Source organism: Macrotis lagotis, chromosome 6 (assembly GCF_037893015.1).
Source record: "Macrotis lagotis isolate mMagLag1 chromosome 6, bilby.v1.9.chrom.fasta, whole genome shotgun sequence".
Classification (NCBI taxonomy): Eukaryota; Metazoa; Chordata; class Mammalia; order Peramelemorphia; family Peramelidae; genus Macrotis; species Macrotis lagotis.
Genome location: NC_133663.1, coordinates 140286081 through 140308226, shown reverse-complemented (window position 1 = coordinate 140308226; position 22146 = coordinate 140286081). Strand labels below are relative to the sequence as shown.

At 32.5% G+C, this 22146-nt stretch overlaps 1 pseudogene; it reads left to right on the top strand.

Moving 5' to 3' along the window:
- The first annotated feature begins 11846 nt into the window (after positions 1-11846).
- LOC141492230 (uncharacterized) overlaps positions 11847-22146 on the top strand; it is a 90595-nt pseudogene continuing 80295 nt past the window's right edge.

Genomic DNA, 22146 nt, shown 5'->3' with positions numbered 1-22146 from the left:
GAATCTGAATTTGAATTCAAAGCTTTCTACTACTCCTACTATATATTTAGCCTATGATTATTTTTGAAAGCATGTGGTATTTCAGGGAAAATTTTCTTCACATTATCACTTATTTACATAGAGTAGAATTAAATACAGGTATTAAAATGTTGTTGGGAAATATAGAAAGCTAAATTTATCTTAAAATACACACATAGAGTTATTATATACATACATATTTACTAGATTCTATCAGTTTCTTTTTCTTCCTCCTATCCATTAAGGAACCTTTCTAGTGTTTATACTTCATACATTCATAGGTTCTTAGATGTTGAACTAGAATGAATTTTGGGGAATTATCTAGTGAAAACCATTCACTTCCAGATGGGTAAACTGAGGACTGGAGAAGGCAATTACATGCTAAAGCTTCACAGATAGTAAGTAGAAATAATAAAGAACCTCTAATTTCATATACATTACTATTTCTGTTTAATCCTGCAATGTTTCATTCTCAGGATTTTCCTAATTTGACCATATAGATAACAAATTTTGACTTCCTTAAGAGCTATACATAACACTATCCATAATGTAGCATTTAAAGAATTGCAAAGTGTTTTCTAGTTATTAGAACTTATTATCTTTATATGAGGAAATTATCTCTAATGTGGTTAAATGACTTTCCCAGTTTAATTTAATAAAGAAATTTCCACTTAAAATCAAATGCTTTTTCTGATATGTCACACTTTGCCTTTCAGAATATTTTCTGAGTTATGAATAATGTGCTACTCACAATAGTCAGGAAACTGAATTTCCTTTTCCGTAATGATGAACTTTCAGGGAATATTTTAATGAAATTTTTTATCAGGCTGATCCAGTTCTTCTCTGAAGAAAATATGGCTAATGCTCATGTTTATTTATTACTTACCTTTTATGGTAGAATCACTTATTTATTCCTTCTATTTTATGGTAGAATCATTGGTTTGAGAAAGAAACCAGATTATGGAAGAAATTCAGCTTTCCATGCTAGATTGTAAATCTGTGTATATGTGTCATGTATATTAGAAGTTATTGTTAAGAAAGAACTATTATCATAATTTGCTATTTTTGTATCCTTTAGTACGGAATACAAATTTTCCATTCATGAAATTTCAGTGTCTTTTTTCTCTTTACTTTTTTTTAAATACAGATGTGGACAGTGTATGGAATTAATTATCTGTTCATTGATAGTTCTCCAGTCATTTTGAATTCTTCAAGATGGGATTTTGTTTGGGCAAAGATAGTGGAATGGCTTGTCATTTCCTTCTTCAGTGGATTACTTTTTGTCAACATTCTCCATTATAGCCTTTCCATAGCACTGCAAAGTATAGTTCATAGTGTCATTTAACTTCATAAGCCCCTGGGTCACTATATGAAAGTGATCCCAGAGTGGCTATTGATTGATTAGCATGGTTAGGGAACATAATTATGCTAAAATTTTGAGACAGTGTTGGAGACAAGAATGCTACTTCATATCACAAAAGAGAGAGGTTTGAAGAAAAAATATAAAAGTGGTTAGGAAACAAAACCTCTAAATCACACATATGTTGTCATCACATATGTTCAAACAAAAATACATAAAATTCAGAAACATTCAGTGAAAGGTATAGTTGTAAGATAGAAGAATTCCTCCAAAGAACAAACATTGCTTCTGTAGTCTAACCAGTTTCACTCTTTAGGAGAGAATTCTAATATTAAACTAGGAGTCAATTTCCCTATCAAAGGAAGCATAAGCAGGATGTTCATCCTTTCATTTAATGGTTGCAGAAATCACTGGTCAGTTTTTAACTTTCAATCAGAAATGGAGAATTTGCTGAAAATTTCAAGCTAGTTATAGTTCAAGACTCATGACAGGGAAAGAAAAAAAATTATTAACTGTTAGACATTACAATAGTTAATACCTTTATCTCTGGTAATAAGGATAAGGATAGAGTACTGGCAAATAATTTTTGTGCCAATTATTAGTGATCCATATGCTATATTTGGTATAACTGCTGCGAATTCATGTGTTATGAATTTCTGGAGCCAGTACAAATTGACTTTCATGAACTGATTGTTAAATTTTCACTTTTTAGCATGTACAGTTTAAAAATCTGCAAATGCTAAAAATCAGAAGTGATTTACTGTTTTTCTTTTACTGTCTGGATTTAAGCATATAATGGATAAAATACATATTAATTATAAAAATGTATCATGCATTATACATTAAAGTATTTTTGAGGGGGAATTGGAGCAGATGTTAGATATTTACTGACACAAACCTGGTTATAGATCTAGACTTGTGATGTACCAATAAATTACCTAATATAGCAGCTATATGTTACAGATGGAAAACAACAATGCTAACCTGACTGTTCACCACAGAGGGGAGGGGGGTGGGAAGGGAAGGTGAAAGGAAATTTTTTAACTTAAAAATATACATGTGCATAAGGATTCAAAAATAAGTAAAATTTATTTAAAAAGAAAGAAAACAACCACAAAATAAGAACCCCAAAGAAGTTTAATGACTCACTGAATATTACACACAGGTTGAAGTAAGAAAATCAGATTTTTAATTGACTCTGTTACTTGTCCACTATGTAACATTGAGGAAATTACAAGTGTTTATCTATTAATTATATTTTTAAATGTATATTGTTTATTTCTCTCAGCAGAATGGAAACTATTGACACAAAGTACAAATGGAAATAAAGAGAATGCAAATGGAGATCTTTAAGCATTGGCAGAAATGAAAAATGGTGTGAATAAACAAAAAACATTTTTAAGTACTTACTAAATTTCAGGGATTTTGTTAAGAATTAGGAATAAAAAGAAAATATAGATACATAGATCGACAGAAAGATAGACAGTACCGATTGTTAAGGATATTCCATTCTATGAACAGGAACAACATACATTTATAAGATTAGGTAAAAAAATGGAGGTGAAAAGAATTCAAAAATATAATAATTAAATGAACATAACAGTTAGGGGTAAAGGACAGGAGAAGAATAATCAATATAGTATCATGATGAATCAAGTTGATATTTGAACTTGATTGTAAAGGAAGTTAGAGATGTTACAAAGTAGAATTAAGAAAGGAGTGCACTATATGTCTAAGAGATAGTGAATCAAATGCAGAAATATTAGGGGAATAGTAGAATACTGCATAATGGGTTAGAAAGATAGAAAAAAGTCAAGTTATAAAGGATTAAAAAGTCACAAAAACAGTTCATATCTTATATTAGAACCAACAGAGAGAAAAAACAGAAAACATAAGACAATGAGAAACAAAAGAAAATTGGAATATTTTCCAGTAAGATGACAATATATGACTAATAAACATACAAAAGAGACTGATAAGAAGTAATCAATAAAGAAAGAGAATCAAAAGAGCAGAATCTAAACTGAGAAGAAAAATGAGAGATTAAGTATGAAGAAAAAGTAATTAAGATTGTCAGATGTTTCTTAGAAACTATCAAAAACTGAGAATAAAATTTCAATATACTTTCAGGACTATAGTTTAGTGTATATGAAGTAAAATCTGGGTATCTGGTTCCATAAGAAGAATCAAATAATCAGTTTTAAAAGAATCATGAAACTGACTAAAAATAAATATATCTATGATAAACCACTTCCATCACTATTGTCAAATTTAAATGATCGAAATTTGAATATATTTAATATATACTATTTAACTTGTCATTTTAAATCTAATCAAGGGCAGCTAGGTGGTGTAGTGGATAAAGCACCAGCCCTGGAGTCAGTAGTACCTGGGTTTAAATCAGATCTCAGACACTTAATTATTACCTAGCTGTGTGGCTTTGGGCAAGCCACTTAACCCCATTTGCCTTGCAAAAAACCTAAAAAAAAATCTAATCACATATTTGTAATACAACAAGCATGCTTATTTATGTAACAACTTTCCATTCTACACTCAAAAATAAGAAGAATAAAGACTCTGAATTTACCAAAACCAATGTTAAAAATGCCTAGGCAATTATATATGCACACATACATGTATGTATATACATGCACATGCACACATACATATATATGCATATACACATATGCAATTTACAGATGAAAAACAATCATGCCATCATCCTATTGATATACTATTTATAGAATTCTAAAAAATTCAGTCTTATGGTGTATCAGATTGAGTGGAAAATGACCCTATTTAGATATTTGAAATTACCCTGTGCTTCTTTATCTAGTGACATTCTGGTCCATTATTTTCCAGAGATAGTTTGTAGAGAATTGACACAGAGTAGTGAAGAATTTCTTCAATGGTTACTATTGTGATAAATTCATACATAGAGATATTTGGTGCAAAAGTATTTCCTCCCAACATAGACAGATACTCTAATCTTAATAGGATGGTTGACCTTTATCAAATTGGGTATCCAAAGAATAGAAGATGTCTTAGGGATTTAAAAAAAAAGTGCTTGAAAGACAGCTATTCAAAAACAGCTTGTTATTGTTATTGTTAACAGTTTAGTCATGTTTGACACTTAATGATCCCTTGGGTCATAATTGCTATGGGATTTTCTTGAGAAAGTTACTGAGGTTTTAATGTTTTCTTATTCAGTGCATTAAAGAAAAGAAAGGTTAAACAATTAGTGAGGGAGTCACACAAGTTTTAAACTGTCTGAGGCCAAATTTGAACTCACTTATTCCTGACTCCAGGCCTAGGTCTCTATACCCTAAACCTCAGAGGTGTCTCTAAAAACTAGTTTCATATAAATTAAAGGTGATAATTTTGGGTTTGAATGCATATTTTCAAAAGTTCATTAATTTAATAGTTATTATATATTGGATAAAATGATGGTGCTCTACATCAGTTAAAATCTATTCTATATTCAAGACATTGTCCAATACTGCCTTGACCTAAGGGGTCCTCCAAAGTCAAGACTAGAGAGAAAAAGATTACTGTCAAATTAAAGAAATGAAAATTCAAAGATAAAGAGAGTATTTAAGCCACAACAACAGATAAAAAGAATATTCAATTTAGAATGCATTCTATAGTCTGGGACCCTTCCTGTGGGTATTCTATTTAGAAGGGAAATTTATTATATATCTGGTAGTGGCTTTTCTATAAAAGGTTTTATAGCCCCTTGGGCACAGTTCTAAATTGCTCTCCAGAAAGATGAAAATAGTTTACAAGTCTACCAATAATGAATTAGATTCTCCATTTATCCACATCCTGTTCATTTTTTTTCATATTAACTAATCTTATAAGTGTAGGGTGTTTTAATATGCATTTCTCTTATGGCAATCTAGAGCATTTTATAGGACTATAGATAGTGAAAACTAACTCCATATTGTTTGAAATTTTATGAATTGGGGAATGACACTTTGATTGTGTTCACCATATAACTGGTCCACCACTGTATTTCTTAGCCAATACCAGACAGTTTTGATGACTGATGCTTCATAATATTACTTTATATCTTGTAGGGTAAGCCACCTTCTTTTGTACATTTTTTCATTTAATCACTGGTAATTCTTTTCTCCATATGAATTTACTTAGGACTTCCAGCCAAGATGGTGGAGAGAAGCCAGGTCCTGTGCTAAGGTCTCCTGAACTTACAACATAAGCAATATGAAACAAATTTCTTAATGGAAGTCCTATTGACAAAACCCAGAAAGAGAAGCTTGAAAAACAACATGTATCTCAAAACCTGTCTTCACTATTAGGAGTGCAGAGTGCCCACAGTCAATGGGGCAGGAACAAGAGTCAGACTCATCTAAAATAAGCCCTAGTGGTTTTTTGATAAGGGAAGCACTTCACTGGGGGAAGCACTTCACTGTGGAAACTAATTGCCTTGGGAACCACTTCACTCTGAAAAACAACCAGAGTGTGGAGGTGTGGCCATGGGACTAACAGTCTGGGACTTATAAGAAGGGCTGGAGGGTACAATTCCAGCCTCTATCACCACCTAAAGTCAAGGAGGAGATATTACATTCAGTGAGAAAAGCCTCCAACACCCCTTACTAGCCACTCAGTGAGCAAAGCTTTCTGCATCTCCTACTGGCCAGCTGGAGATACTACACTGAGTGAGTAAAGCCTCTAAGTATCTCAATATCAAACCTCAGTGAACCAGCCTTGTCCCCAACACAAGATCTTAGAAAAATGAATAAAAGCCAGAGTGGGGGGGGCATAGAAAAATTCATAGAAGGAATAGATGCTAATTCAGACAGACATAGAAGGACTGAGGAGAATATGGTTTTGTCTCCAGCATAGAAAGATGTCCTTGAAGAATCAGGAAAGAGTTTAAAGATCAATTAGAAAATTTGGGAAAAGAAACCCAAGAAAAAATTAACACGTTGCAATGAGAAAACAAATCCTTGGAAAATACAATTGGACAAATGCAAAAAAGAAAATAATTCTCTCATATGAATTTACTTACATCTTTTTGGAATTTTGATTGGTAAAACAAATAGTTTAGTTTGGAAGAATTATCATTCTTAATATATTAGCTTGACCAATCCATGAGCAGTTGATGTTTGCCCAGCCAATTAAATCAGATTTTATTTGCGTGAGAAGTGTTTTGTAAATGACTTCAAAAAGTTTTTGACTCTGCCTTTGCAGATAAACTCCCAGGTTTGAATGGTGTTTCTCTTTCTAGCTCTTTCTGTTGTATCTTGCTAGTCATATATGGAAATGTTGAGGGTTTATTTGATATCCTGTGACTTTACTAAAGTTGTTAATTATTTCTAGGTGATTTTTAGATTTTGGAGGAGATTCTCTAGTTATGCTATCATGTCATCTGCAAAGAATGAGAGTTTCATCTCCTCCTATCCAATTCTAATTCCTTCAATTTCTTTTTCTTCTCTTATTGTTGCAGCTACTATTTCTAATGCACTATTGAATAGTAGTGGTGAAAATGTGCATCCTTGTTTCACCCATGATCTTGGTGGGAATGCCTCTAGCCTATCCCTGTTGCATATAATGCTTGTTGATGGTTTCATATAACTACTGCTTATTATTATTATTATAAGGAATAATCCATTTGTTCTTACATTCTCTAGTATTTTTAGTAGGAATGGGTATTTTGTCAAAAGCTTTTTCAGCATCTGTTGATATAATCTTAGGACTTCTGATAGGTTTGGTATTGATATAATTAATTATACTTAGAATTTTTGTAATAATGAACCAACTCTGCACAGCTGGGATAAATCCTGCTCAGTCATAGTGTGTTATCCTGTTGACAACTTGTTGTAATCATTTTGCTAAGATTTTATTTAAGATTTTTATATCTATATTCATCAGGGAGTAGGCCTATAATTTTATTTTCTTGTTTTAACTTTTAACTCTTTATGGTTTAGGTATCAGCACCATATTGGTGTCATAGAAAGAGTTAGGCAGAGTTCTGTCTTCACCTATTTTTCCAAAGAGTTTATAAAGAATTGGAAGCAATTGTTCCTTAAATGTTTGATAGAATTCAATGTGAGTCTATCTGGCCCTGGAGATTTTTTCTTAGGGATTTCAATAATGGTTTGTTGAATTTCTTTTCCTCAGATAGGGTTGTTTAGGTATTTAAATTCCCCTTCATAAATGAGCAACTTATATTTTTGTAAATATTCATCCATTTCATTTAGATAGTCAGATATATATGGGCATGGAGTTCAGCAAAATAATTACGAGTTATTAGTTTAATTCCCTCCTCATTGATGATGAGTTCACCTTTTTCATTTATGATACTAGGAATTTTATTTTCCTATTTCTTTTTTTAACCCAATTTACCAGAATGTTATCAATTTAATTATTTTTTCATAAAACTATTCCTTTTATTTTTTAGTTCAATAGTTTTATTGCTTTTGACTTCATTAATTTCTCCTTTAATTTTTAGATTTTCTAACTTGGTATTTAATTGTGGGTTTTAATTTTTTTCATTATCTAATTATTTTAGGTGCATATTTAGTTCATTTATTTCCTCTTTCTCTAATTAATTCATGTAAGCATTTAAAGATATAATATAATCCCTGATAGACATCTTGATTGAATCTCATGGTTTTTGGTATGTTGTTTCATTATTGTCATCATTTGGAATGAAAAAAATTAATTCATTCTATAATTTTCTGTCTGATCCACTCATTTTTTAAAATGAGGTTATTTTGTTTCCAATTATTTTGGGGTCTATATCTTCCTGGCCCCAAATTGCACATGATGTTTATTGCATTATGATCTGAGAAAGATGTATCGCTACTTCTGCCTTTCTGCAACTTATTAGGTTTTTATTCCCTAGTACATGGTCAATTTTTGTGTAAGTGTCACATACTGCAGAAAAAAAATATATTCCTATCTATTTCCATTCAATTTCCTCCATAATCTATAATATCTAGATTTTCTTAAAATCTATTTACCTCCTTAATTTCCTTCTTGTTTATTTTATTATTAGATTTATACAAATCTGAGAATGGGTGGTTGAGATCTCCCACTAGTAGAGTTTTTCCTGTCTTCCTGTAGCTCTTTGAACTTCTCCTCTAAGAATTTGGATTCTATCCCATTGGGTGCATACACATTTAGCATTGAAAGTATTTTATTGTCTGTGGTACCTTTTAGCAGGATATAGTTTCCTTATCTTTTTTAATGCTACCTATTTTTGCAGCTGTTTTGTCTGAGATAAGGATTGCTACCCCTGCTTTTTTTCTCCAGCTGAAACAAAATACATTTTCTCCAACCTTTTACCATTACTGTATAAGTATCTCTCTGCTTCAAATGAGTTTATTGTAAGCAGCATATTGTAGGATTCTGCTTTGTAATCCACTCTATTATTCACTTCCTTTTTAAGGGAGAGTTCATCTCATTCACATCCAAAATTATAATTGCTAACTCCTTATTGCCCTCCATGCTATCTTCTTTCTGTTTGTATTTTTTCTCTTTATCCATATTCCCCAGCATTTTGTTGCTGAATACCACACCTTTCAGTGTGCTTGTAAACATGCATTTAAATAGTTCCTTCTCTAGATTTGGATGGCATCCTCCATCACAAGGCTCTTTAGTACTGTCTTTGACTTTTGTCCTGTAGAAACGACCATCACCATTGATAGCATTGATATTGCTGTGTATGATGTTCTTCTGTTTCTGCTCACTTCATTAATTTAGCATCAGTTCAGGCAAGTCTTTCCAGACTATTGTGAAATCCCATTCCTCATGATCTCTTACTGAACAATAGTGATCTGTCACATTCATATACCAGAATTTGTTCAGCCATTCCCAAATTGTTGGGCACCATCTCAATTTCCAATTCTTTGCTATTATGAAAAAAGCAGCTATAAATATTCTTGTATATGTGAATTTTTTAACCTTTTTTGTGATCTTATTGGGATACAGAACTAGTAACAGTAATCCTAAATCAAAGGGTATAGGCAGTTTTATTGACCAATTCCAAATTTTTCTCCAAAAAGATTTTATCAGTTTACAATTCCACCAGCAATGCATTAGTGTTCCAGGTTTCCCACATTCTCTCCAACACTGATCACATTTCTTTTAAGTCATATTGGCCATCTGAGGTGATCCCACAGAGTTGTTTTAATTTGTATATGAATATAGATAACTTTATTCATCTGAGAATTATCTTTTCATACAATTTGGTCATTCACAATTGGGGAATGACATGTATTCTTATAATTTATAATAATTTATAATAATTCTTATAATCCTATATAATTTAGAAATTAGCCCTGTGTTAGAAATGCTAGCTGTAAAAATTGTTTCACAGCTTACTGCATTCATTTTGATCTTGGAGGCACTGATTTATTTTGTAGAAAATCTTTTCATTTTGATGTTATCAAAATTATACATTTTCTCTTTTATAATGTTTTCCATCTCTTCTTTAGTCATAAACTGTTACCCTTACCTTGAATTTGACAGATTAATCTATTCCTTGTTCTCCTGATTGGCTTATGATCTTGCCTTTTATGCCTAAAACTTACACACATTTCTATGCTATTTTGATATAGGGTGTGAGATGTTTGTCAGTGCCTAGTTTCTGCCATACTATCTTCCAGTTTTCTCATCACTTTTTATCAAAAAGTGAGTTTTTATCCCAGATGTTGGAATTTTGGGGTTTATCAAACAGCAGATTACTATAGACATTCACTACTGTTTCTTTTGTAGCTAATCTATTCCATTGATCCACCACTCTGTTTCTTAGTATGTACCAAACAGTTTTGATAACTGATGCTTTATGATGAAATTTTAGATCTGGCATGCCTAGGTGACCTTCCTTTTCAATTTTTTTCATTAATTACCCTATATTCTTAAACTTTTGTTTCTCCTTGTGGATTTAGTTAATATGTTTTCTACATCAATAAAGCACTTTTTGGGGAGTTTGATTGATATGGCATTGAATAAGTAATTTAATAGGTAGAATTTTCATTTTTATTATGTTTATTTAGTCTAATCCTGAGCAGTTTAAATTTGCCCAGTTACTTATAGTTGATTGTATTTGAGTGAAATGTTTTTCAAAGTTTTCATATAGTTTCTGATTCTGCCTTGGGAGGTAGAATCTCAAGGATTTTGTTTCATCTACAGTTATGTTAAGTGGAATTTGTCTTTCTATCTTTTACTACTGTGACTTGTTAGTAATATAGAAAGGTTGAGAATTTATGAGGGTTTATTTTAATAAAATTGATAATTCTTTCCAGAAGGTTTTTTAAGATCACTTTCTAGGGTTCTATATGTATGCAATCACATCATTTGCAAAGAGTAAGAGTTTTCTTCACTTTTTTATTTTCAATTTTTTTTCTTCTCATTGCTAAACCTAACATTTCAAATATAATATTAAATAATAATGGTTATAACAGGCATCCTTGTTTCAACCCTGATCTTACTGAAAGTTCTTCTAGCTTATCTCCATTTCATATAATGCTTGGTACTGTTTTAGATGGATACTGCTTATCATTTTAAGGAATACTACATTAATTCCAATTAACTCTAGTTTTTTTTTATTTTTGGCAATGGGGTTAAGTGACTTGCCCAAGGTCACAGAGCTAGGCAATTATTAAGTGTCTGAGGTTGGATTTGAACTCAGGTCCTCCTGACTCCAGGATTGCTTCTCTACCCACTACACCACCTAGCTGCCCCTCTAGTGAATTTTTTATATATTAAATATATATATTTTTAATTATATTAAACAGGAAAATAAATTAAATGTGAAAAAAGTATGTAGACATGAAAAGAATTACTACAATAGCCATGTTGTAAAAGTACACATAATGGAGGCAGTTAGGTGGCGCAGTGGACACAATACCTGTCCTGAAGTTTATGCCTTAAATAAATAAAAGTAATAAAAAAAGTAAACAAAAAAAGAAATATCAAGAAAAAATAAAGTAAAAAATATTTCATTCTGTATTCAGACACTATCAGTTCTTTCTTGGGGAGGGATTCTTCATAATTCATTTGGGTTACATACTTACTGAGAGAAATGTCATTCACAGCTAAATAATCTTATCACATTGCTCTTACTTTTTATATAGTACATATCCCATTGCATGTGTTCATCTAATTTTTTTACCCAGAGTATATTGTTCATCATTTCTTATAACAAAATAGCATTTCATCTTAATCATATACCCCAATTTGTCCAGCTATTTCCTAACTAATGAATATCCCCTCAATTTGGGATAGGCAGAACCAAGATGGTGGTATGAGGACAGGATTTCCCAGGAGCTCTCCCCAAAACTTTTCAAATACCTTAAAATTATGACTTATGAAATTTTCAAGAGACAGAATCCACAGAAAGATCCAGTGAGTCAATTCTCCAGCTCATGATAACCTGGAAGATTGTGGGAAGGCTCTGTTCCATGAGGTTGGAAGAGGTGGCAGCACAGCTAGATGGATGGGAGTGAAGGAGCTGTCTGGAAAGAGCCCATGGGGCTCCTGGGACCCTGGGAGCTCTGGCTCCTGGCAGCAGAAGCAGTTTCCTGTACTGCTAGCCCAGGGAATACCAAGCACAACTTGTAAGACCAATGGGGGAACCTCTGCCAGATGGAGTGCAGAACCCAGGCTACTGTGGTCTTCAGTGCAACTACAACCCTCAGGGGAACTATGGCTCTCAGTGCAGTCCAGATCCCAGGAAACAGAAGCATGCACAACCAACAGATCTGTGAGAAAACTCACTGCTCCCAGAGTTCTCAGCCCACAGAAGGTAAGGGAGTAGAGGGAAACTGCTGATTTCTTTCTTCTGTCCCTGGGACAGGACTCTGGTGCTGTGTCCATATTCAGACCTCAGACACACAGTCTTGGGTCCCACAATGCCAGAGAGCAGCTACCCTCCTCATAGATCCTGGGCAGAGGGGTGTACTTGTGGTTATCCACAGACAAGTGCACAGGCAGAAGAGAAAGTCAGAGCCTTACCTACTGAGGTCTATGTGGAAGTGTCTCAGTAATACTCAAAATCTCATGAAACACCCCCAAACCAGGCACAGCCTCAGGCAATGAGTAAACAGAGAAAAAGAACCTGACCATAGACAATTACTTTGGTCCCATGGAGGATCATAATACATACTAGGAGATGACAAAATCCAAACTTCTGCATCTAAAGCCTCAAAAAAAGGAATTGGCCTCAAACTATAGCAGAGCTCAAAAATGATTTTGAAAATAAAGTAAGGGAGGTTGAGGAAAAATTGGAAAGAGAAAGGAGAGAATTGCAGGAAGAACATGAAAACCAAGTCAGTAGCTTGGTGAAGGAAATTCAAAAAAATGTTGAAGGAAACAAAATGTTACAAACTAGTTTAAGTCAAATGGAAAGAGCAGTTCAAAAAGTTAATGATAAGAATTCCTTAAAAAGCAGAATTGGCGAGATGGAAAATGAGATAAGAAAACTCTCAGAAGAAAACAAATATTTAAAAGGTAAAATGGAGCCAAAGGAAGCTGGTGACTTTGCAAGGCATCAATATACAATTAAACAAAATCTTAAGATTGAAAAACTGGAAGAAAATGTGAAATATCTCATTGATAAAATAACTGACCTTGAAAAAAGATCCAGAAGATACAATTTTAAAATTATTGAGCTACCTGAAAGTCATGATTAGGAAAAGAGCTTTGATTTCATTTTTAAAGAATTTCTATAGGAAAATTGCCCTGATATCCTAGAAGAGTGCAAAATAGAAATTGAGAGCATCCACCCATATCTTCCAGAAAGAGATCCAAAACAACTAGGAATATTATAATCAAGTTCCAGAACTTCCAATTCAAAGATAAAATATTACAAGCAGCCAGAAGAAACAATTCAAATATTGTGGAATTACAATCAGGATAACACAAGACTTAGCAGCAACTACATTAAGGACTCATTGGGCTTGGAATATAATATTCCAGAAGGTAAAAGAGCTTGGAATGCAACCAGGGATCAGTTACCCAGTAAAACTAAACATCCTCTTCACAGGAAAAGATGGACTTCCCATGAAACAGGGGAATTTCAAATGCTTCACTTGAAATGACCAGAGCTGAACAGAAAGTTTGGTCTTCATGTACAGTACTTGTATGAAGCATAGAGATGTTGGATTAGAATGGTAAATTATAAAGGATTTAATGGTGGTGAATTGTGTGTATTCCTGCATGGGAAGATGATTCTTATGAACTTTCTCATTTATTGGAGCAATTACAAGGAGCATATATAGACAAGGCACAGGGGGGGAGCTGAATTAAAAGGTAAAATATATGATAAAAATAGAATCACTGGGTAAAAACGACATGTACTGAGAGAAAGGGAAAGGAGAGGTAGAATAGACTAAGATATTTAATCAAAAAGTGTCAAGAAATAGATTTTGCAATGGTATGGAAGGTGGAAACATTAGGGGGAATGAGGGAACCTTCATTCTCATCAGAAATGACTCAGAGAGGAAATAATACACATACTACTTAATAAGGTATAAAAATCTAGAGGAAAAAGGAGATAAAGGGGACAGGAGAGGGATAGGGGGATATAGGTGATAGAGGAGAGGTAGATTCTGCAAGAGGGCTGTTAGATACAACACATTTTGTTTTTAACTTTTTGCAAGGTGGTGGGACTGGGAGGCCTGACTGGGACCATATGGCTGCATGGTTGCTGGGTCTGTGGGGTGTTATGCATGTTTGGGGCTTTCTGGCCCCAGGGCCAGTGTTCTGTCCCCTGCATCACTCAGCTATCCCACAGCACACTTTTGATGAGGAACACAGTGAAAGGAGAGCTTGCTAGGGGACCTATCCCGAGCCTTCACCTGGATATATACCTTTCCCAGGTCTTTGGACGCACGGACCCTCCTGGGGGATGGAGGGCAATAACTGGACAGAGCACCTGGTTGTAGTCTAACAAGCAGGTCTTTATTGCTTATATAGCAGGGAAAAATGGCTTTCCTCTTCCCCAGCCCCATCCCTTTTATAGTCCTCAGCTCCTCCCCCGAGCTCCTCCCCTGTTCCTCCCTCATGGGCGGAGCCACTCCTGTTACTGAGGCATTCCCAGCACCCATGTGGGCGGGTTCACACCCCCAGGAGTCTCCTAGCCCATAGGTGGCTAAGGTCCAGAGCTGGGTCCATGACAAGAGAGCAAATATAATAAATGGCAGTGAGGAGGAATGGATGGAGTGAATTACAATCAGCAACAGCACTATAGAAAATGATAAATAATGCAACCCACCCCAGACAAAGAGCTGACGGTATCTAAACACAGACTGAAGCACATTTTTTTCTCTTTCTTTCACTTTCTTTCTTGTGAGTTTTTTTTTTTTGGGTGGGGGAAGGGGGATTATATTTACTTTTACAATAAGACGATTTTATTAATGCACAAATAAATAAAAATGCAAATTAAAATTAAAAAAAGAAAAATATCCCCTCAATTTCCAGTTGCTTACCATGAGAAAAGAGCTGTTATGAATATCCTTATACACATAAGTCAGTGGATGCACAACATCAAGAAATTTAGCTTCATTTAATGAACAATTAAATTTGGAAATAGTCCTTCACTTTGATGGAAAAAGTCTTGTTTCTATAAAACATACTGCCTAAATTATTTGACCATCAATATTTCTCTCTGAAATAACCTTTCCCCCCACACATAGATATTGGCCTAAAGAATTGTAGATAGCTGTCAAAATGGAATGGAAAATCAAAAACGGTATAGGCATTACCTACATCTTCAAAGGATGTTCAGTCTTCAGAATACTAATGACAATGAGAGTCACACAGGTAGTAGTAAGTCATGGCAAGGAGTGGCAGATCTAGGCATCCAGTGACTGATAGCAGAGACATTGGCCCTAGTTGTGTTCTTTAGATGCTATTTAATATAATTTGTAGATATCATCTCTTAAGATAATATGAAAACAGAATTGTTAAACTTAAAAAAAACTATTTTTCAATTTTTTTTAAAATAAAAAATGCTATTTCCCAAGTGAAATAGAACTTTCAAACACCAGAATTGGTCATAAAGATAAAGATACAAAGAACCAAGAAAAGAGAAAATAAAGGATAGAAAATGAATGGAAAATAGAAAAAGAGGAGGAAAAAAGGTCATTTTTCAACTTCTATAGGGTCATAGAAAATAATGGCAAATAGTCATAAAATCTATTCCTATTCCATGCTTCTCCAAGGAATGTAATAATTATTTCTTTGAATTCTTTTATTTTTAGTCCATGGAAATGGGATTTTTGTTTACACAATTATTATCCTTCCTCTACTGAGTTTTTCAAACAACCCTCAATTTCACCTCAAGGTGAAGAAAAAAAGGATTGGTTCAAATGATAACTAATGAAGGTCAGGCAGACAATATATGCCTACTATTATGGATAAAATTAAATGATAATAATTTTTTTAAAAATCTCTAGAGAAAGAAATGCTTATATGCTCACACACATACACACATACACAAACACTCATGAAAATGGTACAAGGGAATGAGTAGAATTTTGAAAATGGATTTGAAAGACCTGAGCTTTTATGCAGCAGTCCTGCAGGCACTCAATCAACAAACATTTATTTTGATTCTATTTTGGTAGATCACTTGGTAGAAAGTTTTTTCCTATTTTTTCATTTCCTCAGCCTTGAATATGTGCTACATAGCCACAAAAACCAAAACCAATACCAATCCTTCTATGATTTTTAAAACATTAAATGTTAACAGATTCTTATGGAACTGAGATTATATATTTTCTACCCTAAGGTTTAGGAAGTATTGGAGAACTTTGAACAATTCTTCATTAAGCTGTCACCTTCACAGATTACTTTAGGTAATTTATGGGAAAATTTTTGTCTTTCTCTTAATAACTTGACAGTGTAGATTATTACTTTAACTCATCCTATGACTTTTAAAGTTCATATGAATCATATTACATAGAATTAATGAGAATAAATATGTAGATAACATTGTTCAACATCTTTTAAACACCTTTAATACTCATAACTATTTTAATACTCATATAGAAACATGGCATTTTTATGTTTCTGAAATTAATTCACAAATAAATACATTTTATTTTATTTTATTTTTTTAGGTTTTTGCAGGGAAAATGGGGTTAAGTGGCTTGCCCAAGGCCACACAGCTAGGTAATTATTAAGTGTCTGAGACCAGATTTGAACCCTGGTACCTCTGACTCCAAAGCCGGTGATTTATACACTATGCCACCTATCTGCCCCTAAATTTTATAATTTATTAAATATATTTATGTTCAGATTACAATCTTCATCAATAAATGCTATTCATTTTAACATATTATTAATTTATATATATATATATATATATATATATATATATATATATATATATATATATATATATATATACTGATGAAAAGTTATGATTACAAAGTATGAAAAGCTCCTTAATGCTTTTCTACTTATTAGACTGTACAAATCAACAAGAGTGTGTCAAGAATCTACTTCATCCCAGATACTATACGAAGCCTTTGGGAATTAAGTAATGAAGTTATATAGTTCTTGTCCACAAGGAATGTATATTCTTTGGGAAATATAATAGAGATAAAATAAAATAGCTTAATAGATTAAAAATAAGATAGTCGCAGGATAATTAATTTTGTCTGACTGTGATTCCATTTAGTGTTTTCTGGACAGAAATACAGAAATGGTTTGCCATTCCCTTCTCCAACTCATTTTTACAGGTCAAGAAACTGAGGCAAACAGAATTAGGTGACTTGCCCAGAGTTACACCACTATTAACTAATGTCAACCTTGAACTCTTCAAGATGAGTTTTCCTGATTTCATTTTCAGTGTTTTATTGACTGCAGCACCCACCTACCCCAGGGGAGGAGAAAATAATAAAGGACAATAACTGGGAATAATAAAAAAAATTCATTGAAGGCAAAGTTATTTTAGAGAAATTTTGACGAGTACTTGGAACTCTAATAAGTAGAGATAAAGCAGGACAAATAAATGGGAGACATGATCATATATGGCTAACATTAAGGAGAATTGTTTAGTGAGAAATTAGAATGTGGGGATGGGATCAATGTGAAAATCAACTGGAGCCAGATTGCAAAGGGCTTTGGATGTCAAACAGAAAATTTTGTATTTTATCCTATGGGGGGGATGAGAACCAATAGAACTTATTGGGCCTGTGTTACAAGGTCCAATTCTTAGTCTTAGGAAAATTAATTTGGCAGCTATATGAAGGATATTTTAGAGGGAAAACAATCTGTAACTTAAGAGACCAGTCAGGAGGCTATTGCAAGTTCTAGTCAAGAGATAAAGAAGAGTGAATAAGACATAAGTAATATTAATAACAATAACCAAATTTTATTTAGCACTTAAGTTTACAAAGAACTATGAATGTAATCTCATTTTATCCCCATGTAAAATGTTGTAGATATGTTGTAGATAACATTATAATATTATTATCCATTTTTTACTAATAAGGAAACTTGAAACTGCTGGTAAGAAAATTACTTGAATCACTTTTGCTGGATCACATGGCTCATTCATACCTGAGGCAATATACAAACTCAGATTAATTCCAATACTTTAAATATATAGAATATTTAGAAAAATCAATTTCAAGGCTTTAATTTTATAGAATCTTATAGAAAAATCAGTCACACAATTACCAAACATTTATTAAGTGCATATTATGTACTAGAAACTGTCTTGAGTGTTGCGGGGGGGGGGAACAAAAGACAGTCCCTTACATTGTAATGTGAGACAAAGAAAAGGAGGCTGATGTAAGAGATATAGAGTATGAAAAAACTAAAGAAAATTGACAACTGATGAAATATGGGAGATTAAGTGAGAGTGAAGAATAAAGTATGACTCCTGAGTGTTGAACCCTGGTGAGTAGAAGAAAAGTGGTACTATCAATTGAAATAGGAAAAAAATGTGAGGAAGTTTGAGTCAGTAAAAAGAAATTATGAGTTTATTTTAAGTTTAAGATGTCTGTAACAATCCCTGTTGAAATGTCTAGCAGACCATTTGAAAAGTGGGACAAAAATTGCTAAAATATAGAAAAAATAGTTGATTCCTTTGGAATTGATGATATAATCATATTATATGAAACTTGTCCTAAGCATTGTCTCTTTTAAGGACAAATAGTTTCTCCACATAGTAAGCACTTAACTATTTTTGAACAGTTGAACTAAAAAGACATTATAAGGATAATAAATATTATCCCATTTTTATCTAATAAATATTTCCCAAGTGTGATTTGAATTTCTTTCAAATCATAAAAGCATTCCAGATAAATATTGCATTTTTAAAAATACTTTGAAACCATCACTGCTTCCATTAATCAGTATTTCATTACTTATTTTCCTTGATATGATATAATATTCTGTTCTAATTGATGGGGAGGAATCTGATTTCAACATTGGAGATACTTTTTTCCAAAATTATTTTTAAGCAGCAGAATAAAATTTGAAAACACCATTTTCTTATTTGCTAGCAATCTTTTATGGTAAATTCATAAGGAAAGCATTTTTTGACCTCCTTTTTACAGTTCCAAAAGAGAAAATCATAAAATTTTGATGGGTTCTCAAGTTGAATGAAAGTCAGCTTAGACTGTGAGCTTCTTAATCATCTCTTCTAAATCTGCATTTACTCTCTCAAAGAAACAAGCTTATTTGATGGTAATATCTATTATTTCCTTGATAATCATCTTCAAAACTACATTTTTAATTTCATTCTTTTACCCTCTCATCTATCTAAAACTTCTAGCCAGTTAATAAGACATTTCAACTTAGATGTACTGTGCATATTATTATTTACATTTCAATGTGACTTAAAAAAAATGTCTTTGCTTTTAAATGAAATTGTCCTGTACACGCAAAAGCAGTTTTTTCTAATTCTGTATTTATCAAATAAATTATTATTTTCTTAGATCAAAACATTCATGCAGCCTTTGATATTTTTGAACTTTTTGTGAGTAAAATTATCTCCTCCCATGACATCTGTGCAGGTATATACAAAGAGGTTATTATTTCAGGGAAGTAGGCATTTTGTTCCAGAATACAAAAATTATAGAGGGGCTAGCAGCACTTCTCCTTTGGATAGAAACAAATGACATGCATTTATAAATATTCATTTAAATAAAATAGGAAACTACCAGATTTTTTTCTGTCTCTGGAAGAAATGCTCATCCCAAGTCCTTTTACCCATGAAGGTAGTCCCATGAATGGTTGGTACTATTTCCATAATTTTTCCCAAGAGGCCATGTGTACCAAGATCTGGTATTCCATTTGGTCTTCATCTCAATTGAATTTATTTATTTTTAATGGATTTGATAATAATTATTTTTCATGAGAGTCTTAGACCTGATTAACTATGATTGTATGCCCCAACAGTATGATTGGGAAAATCAGATGCATTAGTTAGCTTCTTTTATTGACCAAGCTATTTTCCTCATTTTTATTGAATCCTCTTCCTACTTCATTAAATATGTATTTCTCTGAAGCTAAGTCTAAGGCACTTGATTCTTCACTCTCAACATTATGATTTCCCTCAAATTATATTCACTGGTTGGAACTATTGCTATTATGTAGGAAATTCACTTACCTATATGCAATTGAAATTTAGATGTTTGAATATATAAATAAATGGTCTTGCAATTGGGATTTTAGAGAAATACATATACACAGCACTGGGAGATTGTTGGGAAAGCTGCAAACTTTATGATAGAGTCAGTGGCAACTAATTTATAGCTAATATGCTTATTATCTCATTCTAGAAGTAGGAAGTCAGTGGAGACAAGTTCCAAAGATTTGCTAGTGTTTACATTCTCTGATTATATATTCAAACTTAGTGGGCTTTTTTTGTGCACAATAGCAGAAATTACATTTCTTGTCAATCTCCAAAGCCATATAATAACTATCTTGCATTAATTAAAAAAGGGTATTTTTTGCTAATGTCCCTCAAATTCGTTTCTACTTCTTTATTAGCATTGAAATATCTTTAGTACTTTTAGCTAAGTTAGTGAGTTTTCCTTACACCTTTTAATTTTTAAATCATTCATTTTATTTTTAATTCATGGCATAAAACAAGCATTTTCATAACATAATATAATAAAATATGATTATTCACGATGCCAAAAAGCTATAATACAAAACTTGCTATTCCTTTGAAATATATAATAATGTTATAATATAAATGTTTGATGTGGTATGACTAGGACCCAGACCATTTCATTATTTTTTCATCTATTCCCTTGATATTCATGACCTTTCTTTCTTCAGATAAATTTTGTCACTATCTACTACCTTTGTAAAAAAATGATTGTTTAATAGATATGGCACTAATTAAGTAGTTCAATTTACGTAGATTTACAAGATTTAGACATAAAAACACTATTACAAGCAAACTAGAAGATCAAGGAGTAGTTTACCTGTCAGATATATGGAAAGGGAAACAGTTTTTAAGTGAGGAAGAGATAGAGCACATCATTCAAAACAAAATATATAATTTGGACTACATTAAATTAAAAAGCTTTTACAAAGACAAAATCACTGTAACCAAGATCAAAAGAAATATAGTACATTGGGTATTTCTAGGGGCAGCTAGGTGATGCAATGGAGGGACAGCTAGGTGGTATAGTGGATAAAGCACTGGCCCTGGAGTCAGTAGTACCTGAGTTCAAATCCAGCCTCAGACATTTAATAATTACCTAGCTGTGTGGCCTTGGGAAAGCCACTTAACCCCATTGGCTTGCAAAAATAAAACCCTAAAAAAATTGGGCATTTCTAATTTTATATTTAATTGGGAATTTTTAATTTTCACTTCCTCTAGTTTTTTCAGTTCTATGCTGAGTTCATTGATCTCCTCTTTATGTAAACATTTAGAGCTATACAACTTTTCCAAATAAGTAATTTGGATATAACTGACATATTTTGGTATGTTGTCTCCTTATTGCCATTGTCTTAGATGAAATTATTAATTACTTCTTTGATTTGTTGTTTGATTCACTCATTTTTTTAAAAGGAGGGGATTTAATTTCATTTAATATTAGGTCTTTTTCTCAAGAGACCCTTTATTGCACATGATTTTTATTATGTCTTGATCTTAAAAGAATGTGTTTAATATTTCTGCCTTTCTTCATTTGATCATGAGGTTTTCATGCACTAATAAATGATCAATGTTTGTGTAGGTGTCATATACCACAGAGAAAAAGGGATATTTATTTCTATCCTCATTAAACTTTCTCCAGAAGTCTATGAAGTCTAATTTTTCTAATATTCTTTTTACTGCCTTATTTACTTCTTATTTTATGGTTAGATTTATCTAATTCAGAGAGAGTGATATTGAAGTTCCCTAATAGCATGGGTTTGCTATGTCCTGCTGTAATTCATTTAGTTTATCCATTGTGAATCCGGATGCTATACCACTTGCTTCATATATGTTTAGTACTAAAATTACTTCATTCTTTATGGTACAATTTAATTTCTTTTTTCCTTTTAATGATATTTGCTTTTTCATTTGATTTATCTGTGATAAAGATTGTTTCCCCTGCTTTATTTTAAACACTTCATTTGAAATATACTATTACTTTTCATCTTTACTCAGTGTGTTTCTCTCTTCTTTAAATGTTTCTTCAAAACAGAATATAATAGGATTCATATTTTTAGCTCACTCTACAATCCACCTCTGTTTAATGGGAGAGTACACTCCATCAAATTCACAGTTATAATTTCTAATTTTTTATTGACCTCCATGTTATCTCCCCTCCATT